Source organism: Danio rerio, chromosome 9 (assembly GCF_052040795.2).
Source record: "Danio rerio strain M-AB ecotype USA chromosome 9, GRCz13ab, whole genome shotgun sequence".
NCBI lineage: Eukaryota > Metazoa > Chordata > Actinopteri > Cypriniformes > Danionidae > Danio > Danio rerio.
The window spans coordinates 35,817,839-35,836,347 of record NC_141029.1 but is presented as its reverse complement, the minus strand read 5'-3'; the positions used below and the strand labels follow the sequence as shown (position 1 = coordinate 35,836,347).

The 18,509-nt window shown below is 39.5% G+C and overlaps 1 long non-coding RNA gene across 1 annotated transcript in view; it reads left to right on the top strand.

The window, feature by feature from the left end:
- The first annotated feature begins 4,449 nt into the window (after positions 1-4,449).
- LOC137496484 (uncharacterized) overlaps positions 4,450-18,509 on the top strand; it is a 32,519-nt gene continuing 18,459 nt past the window's right edge. Inside the window, exons 1-3 of the long non-coding RNA XR_015499687.1 lie at positions 4,450-4,648; positions 9,688-9,765; positions 11,741-11,805. This is a non-coding gene — a long non-coding RNA (uncharacterized LOC137496484). The remainder of the gene's footprint in view (positions 4,649-9,687; positions 9,766-11,740; positions 11,806-18,509) is intronic.

Here is an 18,509-nt window from a genome sequence, read left to right as displayed (position 1 = left end):
AAAGATTGTAATACATGTTTACCTTTATTTAGAGAAGATGCCCACTAAAATGTAATTTAGTGTAACAGTACTTTTACATAGCAAAACGTTCTCCAGCATATTTATAACAAGGGATCATTTTGTAGGATGCAGCTCTAATTTAATTGATTAATGACTAATTAATTGCTATTTTCAGTCTTTTAAGTTTCCCTCTACCACTCAAATCACAAGAATTAAGTAATTTGTAATATAAAATATAGTACTAAAGAGTATGTCTTTCAAATATTTTATTCAGAATAAGTGAGGCTTAATTTGTACATAAATATATCCATTATGCTGAATGATAATTAGGCGATATGGTGACTCAGTGGTTAGCACTGTTGCTAACTGTCGCAGCTGGGTCAGTTGGCATTTCTGTATGGAGTTTACATGTTCTCCCCGTGTTGGCATGGGTTTCTTCCTGGTGCTCTGTTTTTGCCCCACAGTCCAAAGACATGCAGTATAGGTGAATTGAATAATTGGCCTAGTGTATGTGTGTGAAAGAGTGTGTATGAATAATTTCTAGTACTGGGTTGCAGCTGGATAAGTTCATTCCAATGTGGCGATTCCTAAGCCGAAGGAAAACGAATGAATGACAGAAATCACAGAAACGCCAACTGAGCCGAGGTTTGACCCAGCGACCTTCTTGCTGTGAGGCAACAGCACTACCTACTGCACCACTGCCTCGCCATATAATAATAATAATAATAATAATAATAATAATAATAATAATAATAATAATAATGGGCGGCACGGTGGAACAGTGAATAGCACGTGTCCTCACAGCAAGAAGGTCGCTGGTTCAAGCCTCGACTGAGTCAGTTGGCGTTTCTGTGTGGAGTTTGCATTTTCTCCCCGTGTTGGCGTGGGTTTTCTCCGGATGCTCCGGTTTCCCCCACAAGTCCAAAGACATGTGGTACAGGTGAATTAGGTAGTGTATGGATGTTTCCCAGTGATAGGTTGCAGCTGGAAGGGCATCAGCTGCGTAAGACATAGGCTGGATATAAGTTGGCAGTTCATTCTGCTGTGGCGATCCCAGATTAATAAAGGGACTAAGCTGAAAAGAAAATAAATGAATGAATGAATGAATGAATAATTAATATTAGAGTGATTTCTGAAGAATCATGTGACTCTGAAGACTGAAGTAATGAAGCTGAAACTTCATTATTAAAATCACTAGAATAAATAATTAAATTAAGTGATAAACTACTTTTGAACAGTTATTTTAAAATGCAATAACAGTTTACAATTTTACTATTTTTACTGTATTTTTGATTAAATAAATGCAGCCTTCATGAGCAGCAGATTCTTTAAAACATTTAAAAATCCTACAGACCCCAAACTTTAGATCGGTATATATGTATTGGGAATATGTTACATGATTTCAAAAGTAAATATATCTATGTTTAAGAATACTTGGATATATAAAAAAGCATAATACATTAATAAAAAGCTTTTTTTTTACATCACCAACCCAGCAGCTTTTCACAACGAACTTAAATGTACTACTCAACAGCAAAAGTATTTATTGTGTATAAGCCTCGTTTTTTCCCATTAGAGTCTATGAATTCCATCTGCATATTGACAGAGAGAGTGTGCTCTGCCCACGCATAACTCCTGTCTCCTGTCCAGAGCCATATTACCTGAATGTATATGAATATTCTTTCAGTCTCGCTCTCTAAAATAGTCCAATTACCAGCTCGGAAAAGTAATCACAAATTGAAGAGCGCACACCCACTTCAGCTTAATGCACAGCAGTGAAGGTAGAGCTGGTGTGTTCTAATAGAGCACTTGTTGTCTAAATGGTCTCTCGGATAGACAAGTTCTCATTTTATGACCTCTTTGCGGCTGGTTAGTTTTTAAAAGGGTAAGGACATGGAGAGTTTGACTCAAACATATCTTCCCAGAAATGGGAATTGAAAAAACACACACACACCATACAGCTTCACATAAGCGCAATAAACTGCTCCATTGTAATATTTCAGAGTTGATGGAAATACTGATTGATATGTTTGGGGCCGCGTATCCATATTTGTTCAGAGTTTTCTTTGCCTGTCGTCTCAATGGCTGTTTGATCTCTGATTGCGTTCTTAACAAAGGCATATGTTTTCCATACACTGACATTTCTTTGAGTCCTCACACTTTTTAAAGCGTGCGCTGTCTGTGAGTGTTAAAGGACTGGTTTGATGAGATGCACATGGAAAAGAGTACACATTTTGAGGTGACCTATTTATGATTTAATGGAGTGACTAATCAATCCAATAACAGGGTGAGCATTGTGAGGTCATGAATTGCAATTTCACATCCACTTTGCTTTTCCCCCCTCCTCAGATGACAAATCCTAACCGGAACGTGCCTCAGAAGAATTGTTTGTGTCCGTAAGACAAGCCCTAGCTTGTGAAAAAAAAAAAAACTATCGCAGTTTAGTTCTTACTGTGTACTAATGCACTATTCACTCAACTGTCTGGTGTATGAATGGCGTATGATGATTTTGTCATTCAGCACTGCAATCTGAAAGCCCCACCCCTTCTACTACGTAATTAAAGCCGTGAAAGTTGAGTGTGAAAAATTGTCCGACATTACACTCTTTGTCTTTTTTTCTTTGCTTAAATAAGTGCATTATCTGGGTATTGAAAGTGTAAAAATGGCACAAGTATTTATTTTTATACATAATTAAGAAAAAAACTTTTTTTAATTAACTTAGACAATATATTAAAGTTAATAATATACTTTTTTACTTTGTTATATGTACTTAAATGTACTATCAAGTATGCATAATTAAATGCAACAAAGATAAAACAAAACCTAGCCATATGTTATTATTATTCAGTACATACACACACTGGCCACTCTATTAGGTACACCTTACTAGTACCGGGTTGGACCCCTTTTTGCCTTCAGAACTGCCTTAATCCTTCGTGGCATAGATTCAACAAAGCACTGAAAATATTCTTCAGAGATTTTGGTCCATATTGACATGATAGCATCATGCAGTTGTTGCAGATTTGTCAGCTGCACATTCATGATTTCCCGTTCCACCACATCTCAAAGGTGCTCTATTGAATTAAGTTCTGGTGAATGTGGAGGCCATTTAAGTACAGTGAGCTCATTGTCATGTTCAAGAAACCAGTCTTAGATGATTAACACTTTAAGACATGGTGCGTTATCCTGCTGGAAGTAGCCATAGGAAGATGGGTACACTGTGGTCATAAAGGGATGGACATAGTCAGCAACAATACTCAGGTAGGCTGTGGCATTGACATGATGCTCAATTGGTACTAATGGGCCCAAAGTGTGCAAAGAAAATGTCCCCCAAACCATTACACCACCACCACCAGCCTGAACCGTTGATACAAGGCAGGATAAATCCATGTTTTCATGTTGTTCCTCATTTGTAACAAGTGGTTATTTTAGTTACTGTTGCCTTTCTATCAGCTTGAACCAGTCTGGCTATTTTCCTCTGACCTCTGGCATCAACAAAGCATTTGCGCCCTCACTGAATATTTTCTCTTTTTCAGACCATTCTCTGTAAATCTTTAAGATGGTTGTGCGTGAGAATTCCAGTAGATCAGCAGTTTCTAAAATACTTAGACCAGCCCGTCTGACACCAACAACCATGCAATGTTCAAAGTCTCTTAAATCACCTTTCTTTCCCATTCTAATGCTCGGTTTGAACTGCAGAAGATCATCTTGACCATGGTTACATCCCTAAATGCATTGAGTAGCTGCTATGTGATTGGCTGATTAGAAATTTGTGTTAACGAGCAGTTGGACAGGTGTACCTATTAAAGTGGCTGGTGAGTGTGCATTTACTGCAACATGGACATTGTCAAACAAAGTGCAACCAAAGCATTTCTATATACAATCTCACAGTGTACTTAACCACTTTGCGCATAAAAAAGGACAAAAAGTCATCACTTTAGTTTTTTTTTTTTTTTTTGCAAAATAATCAGTGTGATTGTGCCTGATGAAGAGTTTGTTACTTGAAACGCCTCTTGTTGGCGAAAATAACCTCTGTGAGCAGCAGCATGCAGACTTCTTGTGCTTTTTCATTGATTATTTTGCTTGTTTTCATTACTGTTTCTCGCATAGCCATAATTGAGATGTGAAAAACTGATGAAAAAAAAAGAAAAACCTGGAGGAAAAAAAAAAAGAGGAAAAAACTGAAGTATGTGTGGGCTGACTGTGGTAGGCTGGTCAGGTGACGGCATTTTAAAGTAGGCAGTGAATGTGTGTGTGTGTGTGTGTGTGTGTGTGTGTGTGTGTGTGTGTGTGTGTGTGTGTGTGTGTGTGTGTGTGTGTGGGGGGGTCTGGGGGCCGACTTACACAGCCGTGTAGGCAGGAAACCTTCCCTGCTCACACACGCACCATGCAGCCATGGGGGTGGAGAGATGCTATGTAGTTAAACCCAAGGCAGCCTGTGGATACAACACTTCCAGCATGACACTCGCAGAGAACGGCAAAAGCTCAGCCACAAACACACACATACATACACACACACACACAGACACACAAACACAGACAAAGCAGCAGATCTTAACAGGATACTGTAGTCAGTCACAGGCACATGAGCACTGGAGGAAATGGAGTGACAAGAAAAAGGAAGACACAAATCACACCAAGCGTGCAGGTAAGACACTTTTAAAGACGCGACTTCAACTTTTTGATTAGATGGAATGAGTGTTTCTGCAATGATGTAAACTTTTGGCTCAGTCTCTCGAATGCTAAAAATGTGGTGAATTTCATCTCCTTGTGAATAGAAAAGAGGCGCCTCTTGCTTTGCAGTGAGAGTGGATTCTCCAAGCCGCTGAAAGAGTGCGATCTGTAATTGTTTTCTCTGTGCTGAGAGAGTATCTGGAATGGAATGTAACAGGGACAGAAATGTAGCTTTGCTCTTTGTTCTCTGCAGTTAAAAAGAGATAAATGGAGCGCTCACCTATCGGCTTCTTCCCAAACTGCTTGGACTTTGCCAAAGGGACTCGGCTAATGTCATTACGTGAGGTATATTTTTGTTTGCGTTGTATCCTCTTGTGTGCAGATCATGAGAAACTTATTGTGTTAGAGCATGTGTGTGGGTGGATGTGTGTGTGTGCCATGTGCACTCAGGAGCACATGAGTATGTGTGTGTGTGGGTGTTTTGGATATAGGTTTTTGTGTGGGAGGGTGTAGTCGATGTGTGTGGGTGATGACCAAGTGCGTGTGCGCACAAGTGTGTATGTGTGTATGTGAAATATTCCACCCAGCGCATACATTTGGAGAAAGCCAGGGGTGCCTGTCAAACCCGGAGCATTCCTGTGCTCTCTGAAGCAGCGCTCGATGAATGCTGCGAATTTCAGCTGAAACGTGAAGACAAAAGCCAGGGGGACATTTAAGAGGGTTTAGCTCAGACGGATCCCTGGGAATCGCTGCAGTGGGAAAATCCAGTGTTCGGGCTTGTATTTCAGGTTCAGCTGGAGACGGTTGCTGCCTGCCGCCGAGGGGCTTTCCCAAAATGGGGCACAACCGGGAGGGGATACAAAGAGACCCACCTGTGGTGCTGTTAGAATCGCAGTGTCTGCTGGGAGCCTCAAGTGTCTTGCTGTCTTTTCCCCGCGGGGTTGGCGATATTTTTCATTTCCAGTTCACTGATTAATGCGCCGATGAATTTAAATGGTGTGTGGTCCGAGAGGTGGTCTCATTCCGTCCTTACAAATGACAAACAAAGAGGGACGTTTCTATTGATGTGCCGCTTGCGCTTTTACGTTTAGTAAGAGTAAGAGTGCACAGATTCACTCACTAACAGAACAATGTATGCAGACCACCTCATTTAAGGGCGTAGAAGCTAATATATAAGTTGTACATGCAAGATGACTCAATAATGATTCAGTTGGCGATAAGGCCTGATTGATTTGAACTGATTTAATCTTTGGGATTTGAGGTATTTTAGTGGCATTGCCAGACTCAAGAATTTGAGTTTATCTTGTATATTAATGATCTAAAACATCTATTCGTTTAATATGTCTTTTTTGAGAAGTCTGTTTGCATTTAGGATGAGTGTATTTGCCTACATTGGAAATCAATTGTATAGTTGACTGCCTGAATGAGGAAAGAGGTGAAAGTTCATCTGAATTCCTTTAAGATGACATTGCATTCAGGAATTCAGATTCTTGTCCACTCCTGAAAGATTTTTGCTTCACTAGATTATGAATTATTAGCAAAAATTACAAAATAACACTATCTTTTTTCTCTTTTTTACCGCACATCCTGATTTTTAAGTCTACCTGAGAATTCTAAACCAAAGATTGCATCTAAATTAAATGGTGATTTATGGAGGATGATGAATAGCGTCATTTGAGCTGTGTTTAACAGGAGTGGTTATTCATTACAATATATATCTGGTCTAACTAAACAAAGGCAACATGTCCTTTAGACTATGGTTAAACAAGTTCTAGCCACAGCCCACTGAAGTTGCCGATGATTGTCAGGAAGAGATTAAGAGAATTCATTCAGCTTTTGGTTGCTTTTGTTTGCATCTAAAGCAAGGTGCAAAAATACCTAGTCCTTAACGCACCTTTTTGATTTTTACGTCGACGTTCTACCATTTCTTAACAATGCTATTCATAAATACTATAGCATTGATTCAATATCGTGCTGCAAGTGGAGGAAAAATTGTATTTGCCAGCGGATTTTACTTGATCCACAAGTGTGCTTACTGCCAAGTAGTACAGCTGGCATAATTCTTTGTGCAGATTTCACTTCTCATTAAATAGAAAGCTTCTTTCAAATCTTTTACGAATATATTTAAATGTGTTAAGTGAAAGATGTCTGCTTCTTGATTTTAAAAAATTTTGTATTCTCAGTTTGTACAACGTGACTGGATCATTGTGTTATAACATGAAACTGTATTTTTGCATTCTGTTTGCTGAATGTTTTTGCGACAGTAATTTGAAAAGGCCAGTGCTGAAATTTATGAAAACGAGCCATTATTGATTTTGATATAACTGAAGGATAGTCATGTTGCCATCATTGCTCTACAGAAATACAGAGTTCATATAGTGTACATTTCTCTTTTTTTCTTTAACATTTAGATGTTTCTAAATTGCTAAGGGAATTTATCTCTGGATGTGACAAACAGAATTTAGTTAGTTGGTTCTAAGCGTTAAACAAATAAATAACCTTCTTCAACCCCATCTTTTTTCCAAAAAATAATTAGCTTAAGCATGTAGATGTTTCTGAATAGTTGCATATAGGTGTAAAAAAATGGATTTAGTTTAGTTGCACTATTTTAAGTATGGTAAAAGGGACAGATTTAAAACCGAAATCTGGTTATAGGAAAGTGCACTAATCCACTTTAGTGTACAGCGATTTAATTATAAGCACTTTTGTTCTCACTCTTTGTCTCTCACTTGTGTTGTTTGGCTGAAGCAGCTGTGAAACTGATATTTAAAATGTTTCCATACCAGTAAAGGTTCATACTGCGCTGTGTGTGTGAGCAGGCTGAAGAGACACGCTGTGCAGGTTATGTTTTCATATTTTCTGTGTGCAGATGTGCTCACACTGATTAGGTCGGAACAATGTAGGTTAGCTACAAATTAGCTACAAATACATTTTTTGTGTAAAATTAATAAATAAATGATAAATAATTATAATAATAATACATTTATTTATCGAAGCTTGATGGATTATTATTTTTGCAACCTTTAGTAATTAGGACTTCAATATGCGCATTTTGCATCAATTTTGAATGCACCCTTAGAGTCGTAGAAATGTGTTTCTTGATAGATAGTGAAAATTTCCCCAAGTTCATCTGCTCATCCTTCCCTTGCAAGCCTTCTCTGAGATGCTGCCTCTGAAAGTGTGAGAGAGAATGGAAAAAACTAGACATTTCATCATTTGCCAATCTGGCACTTTGGAAATTTTATGTAAATTGTTGGGCACCTCCCACAGCTGTTGTATTTCCCCCATGCATCCTTTCTGCATTCGGGACAAGGATTGAAGAAGAGAGCTGATGATGTGTTGTGAATGAGATGTGGTCAGTTAGGTGAACTCCCATACCATGTTAGGGTAACACATGTTGTACACAAAACTGGTTTCCCATATCAGTGTACAATAACAAAACAACTTAATTGAGTGAACATATATTACTCATTTCTTGAAATGCAAATTTTTTAGCATTTGGCATGCTCTGCAATTGAAATTGTGTCTTAGGAAAGTAATTGAGGCTTTCTACATTTCCATTGATGTTGACTTGGTATTAAACTGTCTTTTGTCCTTTGAGATATCATTCTAAATGTGTAATATTTTCAAGGTTATCCCAGTTAAGGACAATAATCTTTATTGAACGAATTTGAGAACCCACATCTGTGAATTTAGGCTTAAAGCACCTAAATACAGAAGAAATGGTTGTTGTAACTTAATATTGACTAATCTTGAATTAAAAGCTATTGTTAACTTCCTCCTCAATCGGATTAAATGCTCTAAACTAATTTTAGAGTAACAATTGAGCGCTATAAACGTGTTCAGTTCCCTGATAACAAAATCTTTCAAATAAATATTACTTAATGATCTTTACTGCAAGAACCATTTTCTTTGTGGTTATTGTGCTGTCTCTGTGGTCCTTTGGAGATTGAAAAATTCTTGAGATTAGATCTTGAAGAATTGTCTACTGGCTAATAAGTTTTTTGAAGCAATGCTTCCAAAACATGTTACTTTAGCTCTTTGGTGTACCACAATGGAAATTTCACAAACTACAAAAGTTGGATGACAAGCTAGTGAAAGTGAACTTATTGAAGCTTACAAAAAGAAGTCGCGTTTGGTAACCATAGCAACAAAGGTCGAGAGCGGCTTCGTCGAGAGCAAAAATTAAGTAAATAAATAAATTATTTTATTACACGTTTACTTATGCCGATCACAACCATATTTATGTATTATTTTTAAATGAGATCATTTAAGATAGTTTACATCTGACTGAATTTAATCCCCGAAAGACACTAAATTAAGCGTTTGCAGTTTAACGTACACAGATAGCATACCTAGCCTAACAACCCATTGGAATTTTTTAAAAGATCCCAGCGACTCCTTGTAGTAATTTTAAATGTAATTTATAGTATTTTCGAATTAGAAGAACAACAAAATGTACTGACAAATTCCCCTTTGAATTTACTGTTGAAATCTTTATCTGCCTACAAATTAAAGTTATTTGAGGCCGCCGCAGTTTTACCCCTTCTGTTCTCAGAAACATGCACGTACGTCGTCAAAAATTGATGTCATCTCACCATATAACTTTCGCCTTTTGCAGGAAAGTCTATTTTTGACTTAGGAGTTTCCTCAAATCGTGTGATAGCCTATATATTATGCTAACTGCAGTGCTTTGTATCTTAGTTATATCCAAGCGCGAAGGGACGGCCCCGACAGAGGGGGATTTCTGAACTGAATGCTGGTTAGTGAAGTCAGCATGTGAATGGGGCAGCAGCAGTGGCATTTCCAAGTCATTCTGTATGTTAATGCACAGCGTGAAAGGGCGGCCGGCGCAAGGAAGGGGGAAATGACAAGCAGATGAATGAAACATGCGATGATGAACATGAAGTGTTTCTGCCCTCTCGAAGGAGCCGTACTTTCATTTTGTCGAATGCGCTCATTTTTTCATGCCTTTCTTTCTTTTCTTTTCTTTTTTTCCTTTCCTGGACACAGAGAAACAGATTGTCCGCTATCAGCGGTGATGGTGCGCGGAGGAAGAACGCGAACGCATGCAGCAAACTCAAACAAAAGGTGCGTCCTGTGTGTTTTATGATTTTATTGTACCATAAGCTGCGGATTGTACATGCTTTGTTTAGCGTTTGCTTAATCCCTGTATCGTTTAAATTGCATGTACACAAAACTATAGCGGTAATACGCTACAAATATAAAACATGCTGTATATGAAGAATAATTTCTTGTTCTCGCTTCTTCCTGCATTTGTGTTGCTTTGTGTTTTAAACCGAGAACTTACAATGCCGCATGCACGAGACACACTTAGAGCATGCAGTGTGTGTGTGTGTGTGTGTGTGTGTGTGTGTGTGTGTGGTATTTTATAGAGAGACAGGGAGACTGTGAAAAAGTGATTTAACCATTTGTCACGGACGTTTTATTTCCTTATTCATGTTATTTAATGTAAGGACCATTTGGTAGAGGGTGATGTATCCTTTTTTCCTCTTCTTGAAGTGAGGTTGGAGGGGAGGGTTTGTGAACTGAAGAAAAGGAAATTCTTGTGTGTGTTTTGGAATGCTGTTGCCCCGGGGGGACCGAAAGAATTGAGTTGGGGAATAAGAGAGAGGCGAGTTTAGAGAGGGGAAACAAGGGGGGACACATTTCCCCTTTCCTCTTTTTCTCCCCCCTAAATGACAAGGATAACAGCACAGCCTAGGAAGATGAAGTGCAGTGGCCAGACGCCTGCAAGTGGACTGAACGGACACATTATGTGTATAAAGATTCAACGAACCTCCTCACCCCAACACCCATCATTACAATTGGAGCAATTGGGTGTAAAAACTTTGAATTCATTGTTAGATTAGCTTAAATTAGAGGTAATAGTGTTGCTAAAGCAATTATTAAGCCACAATGCTCTGAATAAGCAATTAAAATTGTGCTTGCATATTTAATGAGTAATTAGGCTTATTTAATTAGATATTTTTCCAATCTGTGCTCCTGCACCCACAAATCATTAGCCTAGTATTTTTTTAAATACCTGTTTAGTGTGAATTTGTACTTTTTTGTTTCAAATATTTTCCATCAGGGGGCACACATGAGACGCTCTTTGTGCTGAGGTTGATGAGAGTAAACCTCATGTGGAAGATGTAAAAAAAAAAACGGTCCTATTTCCCATCTTAATTTGTTTGTTGCTAATATTGTAAAATATGGCCGCAGTTTAGCAAATGACAGGCTGCATTTTTATTCAGCTAATCTTCTGCTTTGCGTACGTAAAAGGCTCAAAGCTTGGCGTGTCATATTTGTTGAATTCTTCACTGGTGCACAGGAGAAATTGGATTATTTCTTAGTAAACCTATGTCAAAATGTAATTTCAATTTTCGGCAAATGGCATGTCTGATCAGTTACAAAGTAGCGCATTAACAGAGTCTTCTTTGTGCTGTCAGACGTGTCAGGGAGTTTTTTTTTTATAATCCTTTTTCTTTTCGCCCTCAAAAGTGCTGTTAATGGATCCAGTACCTCAACTGGCATAATGATAAGGATGTGAATGATTCATACCACAGTATATTTCAGTTAAGTACCTCAAAGTGCCTTAAAAGAGCTTCCCTTTTAATAGCAAGGGCTGTATAATTGCCACATTTTCGCATTCAGTTACACAATAGTATTTTACACCTTTTATCCACAGTGTAGAGTTCACTGCTACCGGGGTTGTAATTAATATAAAGTCCGCAATTATTCAAAAGCAAGGAATGACGTGGTTATTTGTGCGATTTGAGATTGTTTTGCAAGTGAAGCCCTCATCTCTGGAGATTATTTGAGTTGTGATGAAGAATCGCCCACAGACAAATGTGAAATATTCTAATGAGCAATCTGTCTCACTTGAGTGTCATCTAGCTGGTCCGTTTCAAAAAAATGTTCCTTCACAGTCCTGAAGGGTTTAATTTGAATTGGACGTGTTATACAACCTAATCTTGGTCCAAGATGGATGGAATGGTTTTGTGAGCAATATATGCACTTTTGATATTAACACACATTTATTCTCCTTCTCATGTTCCCCTAGAGCATCAGATGGCGATTCCTGGAATAGGACTTGATAAAACCGAATCTCACACTCATCCTGCACCGGTAGGTTGAACATTTTTCCTTTAGTGTCTTTCCTGAGCTAAAGTGAGCTGGGCATTTTTACCAATCACCAGACTTTTGATGGCGTGCTTTTAAAAGCAAGGGTGATGATTGGCAGGTGCCAGACTTGATCCTGGGTCTGTGCAAAGAAAGTGAGATTGGTGCGCAGCAGGAGGTGCTGGTGAGAAGAAATGCGGTCAAATGTGTGAGAAGAAAAAGTTTGAGAGCAAAGCCTACCAAAAAGAATCTGAATTTTACACGCATGCAGCTCAAACGTATAGAGGATAATAGCCCACACATTATCCCGAGTGCTGTGCGTCTTTAGATGTGAGGAGATGACATCATCAAATGCTCCCTCGATGTGGGCTCAGCTCGTGGGTAGAAGAGGTGTATGTGTGCAGAGGAGTAAGTGAAAGAGAGCGACAGAACCATCATCTCTCTCCTGCTTTCACTAAGTGTAAAGCCCGTAGGCTTCGAGCCCAGCGTTTTCACACCCACTCTCTCTGGTTTGTGTGGGTGTTTGAGTGGGCAGCAAACTTGTGACTCATCCTTGTTCAGACCCACACAGGGGCAACTCTTCTCCTCTTTTCTCCTCTCTTCTCCTGTCTTCCACCTCTCCTTCACCTCTCTTGTGTTGTAAGATGTTAATAACGTCAAGATGAACGATCGATTCACTTATTTATTTTCATCAAACTGATGACACATCGTCCCCTCTGCTCAACCTGTGACTAGTATCTTTTTTGTGCTCTTTGGAGAGAGTAGTATTACACATGAATGAGGCAGTGGCGTGAGTCATATGTCAAAGATTATTGTACTCACTCAGATTTAGTCCTTATTTATACATCACTGTTCAGACAGAAGACTTTTGTTTCCCTGACAAGGCTGAGTTTCCTTCATGCAGCGTTGCCTGGTCAGCATCACTACATTCATCAAGTAAAGATTGACTCCAAACTTTCGTGTGTGTGTGTGTGTGTGTCAGATCCATCAGCAAGGCTCAAGTGGCCCTCCATGGTCACAAAAACAGAAAATGTGTCACTTTTTTGACTCATCGCTGTTGAAGAATTCGGCAGCTGGTGTTTTCAAACGGTATATGTGCATTTGCTTCTACCAAACAAACTGACTCAGTTTGCACATATTATATTTATTCCTTTTTAACATGACACATGTAAGGAACTGGGAAAAGAATGAAAGACTTGCAATTAGTTATTAATGATTATTATTTGATTGGACATCATCAGTTTTGCGATATCTTAAATGCCAAAAACAGCTCCAATAACCTCAAAATCCCTTTTGGTATCATGGAATATGTTTACTTCCAAAGATAAATTGATCAGCAGTCTGAAATAAATATATCTGAAGATAAAATACTTCAAATTCTTTTGAATCCTTAGTAATTCAATACTACCCAGCAGGCACACAACATCATAAGAGGTTAATATTAGGTTAGATTTAGGTCATGATGTCAGGTGACCAAAATTCAATGTCTAGCCAGCATCTAAGGACAAGGTTATTTTGACGTCCAATAACAATATCAAAAAATTACGTGGATATTTGGTTGATTTAAGGTTTTGTTGGAAAGTGACCAAAATCCAATATTTGATAGATGTTATAGTGGTAACTTCCACACAACCTCAAGGTGTAACATGATTAGAAGTTGATATTTGGTTGATTTTAGGTTGGTTTTAGGTTGGACATTGAACATTGACGTCAGCCTGACGTTGGGTTCTGATGTCAGCGCGATTTTAATTTCCAAACAAAATCCACCGTCCCCATGACATTGGGGTGAAACGTCAACAAGACATCATGTTGATGTCCTGTGCCTACAGGGTATCTTCCAAAAACTTTCAAAAATTACATTTAACCTAATGTATATGTGAAAACCATTGTGCGTCGGCAGACATAACACTGACGGAGAGTCACTGTGGATCAGAGAAGTCCGATTTACACCCTGTATCACACGCGAGGGCAGAGGCGGACAATACAGTAGCACCAGGAAGTCTGCAGGGGATGTGTGACGACGAGCTGTGCGCCCCTCTTAAATTAAAGACAAAGGGACACAGGCTGGGCCTGTGGTAGACACCCCTAGCGTCCCCCAGGCTCCTATCAGCTCTGTCGGCAGATGATCCAGATAAAGACGTGTGTGCTCTGGAGGAAATGAACCCTGCTGACCTGTAGCTCTGTTAACAGCTGGAGAAGAGCCCTAACTTTCTCTCTCTCTCTCTCTCTCTCTCTCTCTCTCTCTCTCTCTCTCTCTCTCTCTCTCTCTCTCTCTCTCTCTTTCTTTTACTTTTTTTAATGTCATGTCTTCCCTCCTTCAGACACTCCCCACTGGCTGGCTTTTTCAGCTCGATCTTCCAGCCCAAGGTTACTTTCTGTCTCTCTTTCCCCCCAATTCTCTTATCTGTTCTTCTCGGAGTCTCCCTTTTTCTGGTCGCTCCTGCCATTGTCCAGTGAAATCCCGGGCCAGAGTAATCAGTTCCGCCTTTGATTACGCCACTCTGCCTTCACAAGGAATGCATGAGGGAAACTTTATCAGCATTGTATAACATCAGCACTTTCTCTCGGGCCCTGAGATAATTGAAGGTGGTACTCCAGGAAGCCCTGAAAGAGCCCTTGTCTGGGCTGGGGGAGGCTGGGAGCAGAGGGTGGGGGGCTGGGCGTGAGAGCAGGAAAGCCTTCTTGGCGTGGAATGGAATGTATCAAAAGAACGTGTTCGGAACTTCCAGGACGAGGGCGTCTGCCACTGGTCACCCTCGCTGGATCCAGTGCTGGATATGGAGAGGGGGCGTAAAAGGGAAACAGTGGCTCTCCTTTCGCAGTCTCTCTCTCTTTCTCTTGCTGGTGGACCAGCCCACTCACAGGATATACGCAGGGGGAAGCGTGGACCAGAGCGGATGGGGTCACCATGGCGCAAGGCGGGGGTCCTGCATCCTGAGTTTATAGGGACAACTAGAGGCGGCAGGGTGAGGGGTCTTGGGCGTGTGTCAGTGTAAGCGTGAGCTGGGAGTGTGTGGGCAGCTGAGGAGGAGAGAAAAGACGTGGGTGTTGAGGGGGCGAGGACAGAAGAATGCTAGAAGCAGAGTGAGCAAAAGCAACAGTCTCTCATGCTTTTCATCTGACACCTTTTAAAGGGCCAGCCAAGGGGTTGAGAAAGAGCCGCTCATGCTTCTTTTACCATATCTCACAGTTTCCCACCCAGCATCCACCCAAAGCCCTTCAAATGGGACAGGAAAGGCATAACATCACTCTTATTAGCAGATTGATTTATCGCTCACTAAAAGGAAATGCTTCCTTATTGTTCTTTAGAGTCAGGCTTCATTTTATAATCCAATAATTAAATTAGAAGCCTAAAATCTTTAGCAATGTATCGATCAGAATTTTGTTACATATTTCTAATATATACAATACCTATATTTTATTTTATTTATAGACATGACAGTTATAAGCCTTTGATTAAGTGTTTTAGCAGGCATGTTCATTTTTAACAGCTGACCAGAGTAAGCATGGGCTGGTTTAAGTTTCTGATTGTATGATAACCTTGGATAAAAATATCACGGTTTGACAGTTTTGTGATTACTTCTCTAATATATGCTCTTTTTAAATGTCTGGGTAAAACTTTTTCCCCCTTTTACAACAATATATTTTATTTTGAGAAATATTTATTCTATTTGGGAACAGTAAACACGTCAGGTTAAAGAATTCAAATGAATCATTGACTTCTGCTGTCTTCATTTGTTTCAAAAACACAGATTTTTCTGATATTTTCTGCTGGAGATACTGTTGTCCTAAAAACAAACAAAACATTTTTTTAAAAATTTAAAATAAATAACAAAAATAAAAATAACTTAGGAACGATATAGCAGAAAATTTTAGTGGTTTTAAAACTTTTACTTTTCCAAACAGTGGTATACCTTGAAATGGTTATTATCCCATGCCTAGTACAGAGTAAGATTTATTAAATAAAACAAAAATAGTATAAATTTAGTAAAATACATCACATTCTAAACGATTGTGTAGGGTCAGTCATCAAGCCTTTCCTTGTCTTGATTGAAAGTGACAATCAATCATATCTTTATACTATTTTAAAGAGTCCTGAAGAGAATGCACATTTTCTAATGCAGTACTATTGTGCTGAAGTGAATTAGAAGCATTTCTTGTGCACCAAATCAGCACATAGTCATGTGACTACCATCAAAGACATCATATTGAAAAATGTATTAAATTGACTAACTAATCAAATACTGTTTTATTGAACATGAAAAATCTTTTTAATTCAACTCATCTTTATTTCTATAGCACTTTTACAATGTAAATTGTGTCAAAGTAGCTTAACATAAAAGCTCTAGTAAATTGAAACTGTGTCAGTCCAGTTTTAATAATAGTGAACTAACTTCATATGCACGTATAAATGAATTCGCATTACTACTGCACATCGATGGCTTTTCTCTACAGTGTTTGAACTTTCCGCAGTGAAATTTAAACCACTCTGAACTAAACTAAACTGAACTTCAACTCTGAAAACTGGACTGACAGTTTCAATTTACCAGAACTTCTACGATAAGCTGCTTTGGCACAATCTACACTTTAAAAGCGCTTTAGAAATAAAAATGAATTGAACTGAATAATTATTTGTAATATTTCTTAAGAATCATTTGTTAAGCTACACAAGTCATGTTGTATGTTTGTACTTGACTGTACTACACTCACATTCTTTTCTATTTTAGTAAAGACATTCCTTTGTCAGTATTTCGCATTACACGCTCTTTTATTGCATCACTTTTAGCAGAGACCAGCTCATTCCAAGAACAGAAGTTTACGACCGCTTCCATGGCATGCTTAAATAAATCAGTCACATGATAGATTTCCTCCGCCATCGTGTTTCATATTAGCCGCCCAGTCAGAGTGAAGTGAAAAATGAAGATTGCCTCCGCGTATGCAGAAGGGTCCCATTGTTCTGCAAGGCATCTCCAGCAGTCACAAAGTGTCAGACAATTATAACCGCAGTCGTAAGGCTAATCATTAATAGACTGTTCGTTTCCTCAATAGAAATGTTTCGCATTCCTGGATCAGGGTCAGATTCGCCTCCACTCACCGGCTCAATCCCTCATTGTCTTGTCAGCTACAGTATGTCAAACAGATGGTTGGCATGGTTACAAGGTATCTAGGCACACGGTCTTGTGCCTTTTTTAAATGCTGCATGCTGGTGAAGTGATGGAGGAAGAGCGTGTCAATGCATGTGGCAGAATATAACACAAGCACGCAGGGCTATCTGCAGCCGATAAGACGCATGAAGTCATGCCACCACTGCATGACAATGACATCACAGCTGCACCCCTGCCCGCCGGCAGCCGCCTAATATAGACATCCAGTGCCTGAGGCCAGACTGGCAGAGACCGGCGTGCTGGGACCTAGCAGGCATGCACAGCAGCCGTGAAACTGCAGAGCGTCACCCTGACGTCTTTCAACCCAATTCCAGAGTGGCTCAAACAAGCCGAGCAACTCATGTGATTTTTTAGCTCATTCGCACACGTCTCTGTCACCAGTGCGCCTAAGGATTGATGTGGTCACCTGATGTTGGCAGCTGCTTTACCCGTTGTGCAAACCGCCCCGGATGAGTCTGATTACAGCACGGGTCACATTCTACCTGCTCAGATGGAGCTGCTTGTTTTGCAGGTGAACGCTTATTTGCGCACAGACAAAAATGACAACTGTGCTTCTCTTTTGCAAGTGTGTCTTTGTTTCATGTGGTTCGATCTGGGAGTTGTGGGTCGTTTGGAAGCAATTAGTTGCAAAATTGATTCGGGATATTTGTGTCGCTGTTCTCACATTCCTTCTAAATCTGTCTTCTTGACCTCTGTTTTGTGTCAGGTCGTAGTTTATCAGGTTCCAGTGAGGTTGCTGAGGGCAGTTTTGGCAGGGCGGACGAGTCTTTCATCTTTACATTTATGGTGGTGTTGGCAGCTATAGCTCACACCTTTTACACCTCAGCAATGTGAAGAATTTGGGGCTATTTCTGTGTTCCGGTATGGAGTTGTTGTCATCATTATGTACCTATAGATAGAACTCTATAGATAGGGCTGCACTTTAAATTAGTTGTTTCAACCCAAATCTGGGTAAAATATGGACAAACCCAACTGTTGAGTTAAAAGTGTCATTTGAACTTCATTAAAAAATGATCCCAACATTGTTGTTTTTTCCATATTTGACCCAATGTTGAGGTTAAAACTAGGAATGTGCTGATCAGTTTTGTTTTTTTGCCATTGAGTCTGAGTCATTTAATTTTGAGTATCTACCAATACCGAAACCCGATCCGATAATTCTATAATACATAAAAAGAATAAAGAAGAGTCAAGAAACAGATCCAGGATGTTCCTTTTTTATTTAATTCACCCTCTACTCATCAGCTCTCAACCCACTGACAACTAAATGAACGAGAGCAAATCATCGACAAAAAAAGTCAAATCGGCAAGTTGACGCGTTACGATGTGTGATTCATCGCCTCCTCCTCCACTCTGTTGGAACACACGCCGTCTGTACAGTGGTCAAGCTCAGTTTCACCATGCAGGCTGAAGCAGCAGGAGCTTCAACACAGCCTGAATGTTGGGTACAGATTGCTGTAAAGAGATGCCGAGCGTAGGAGGAGATTCAGACCGAAGGCAGTTGATTTATATTGTTATTTTGTGCACCTGAATTCTCTGGAATTCAAC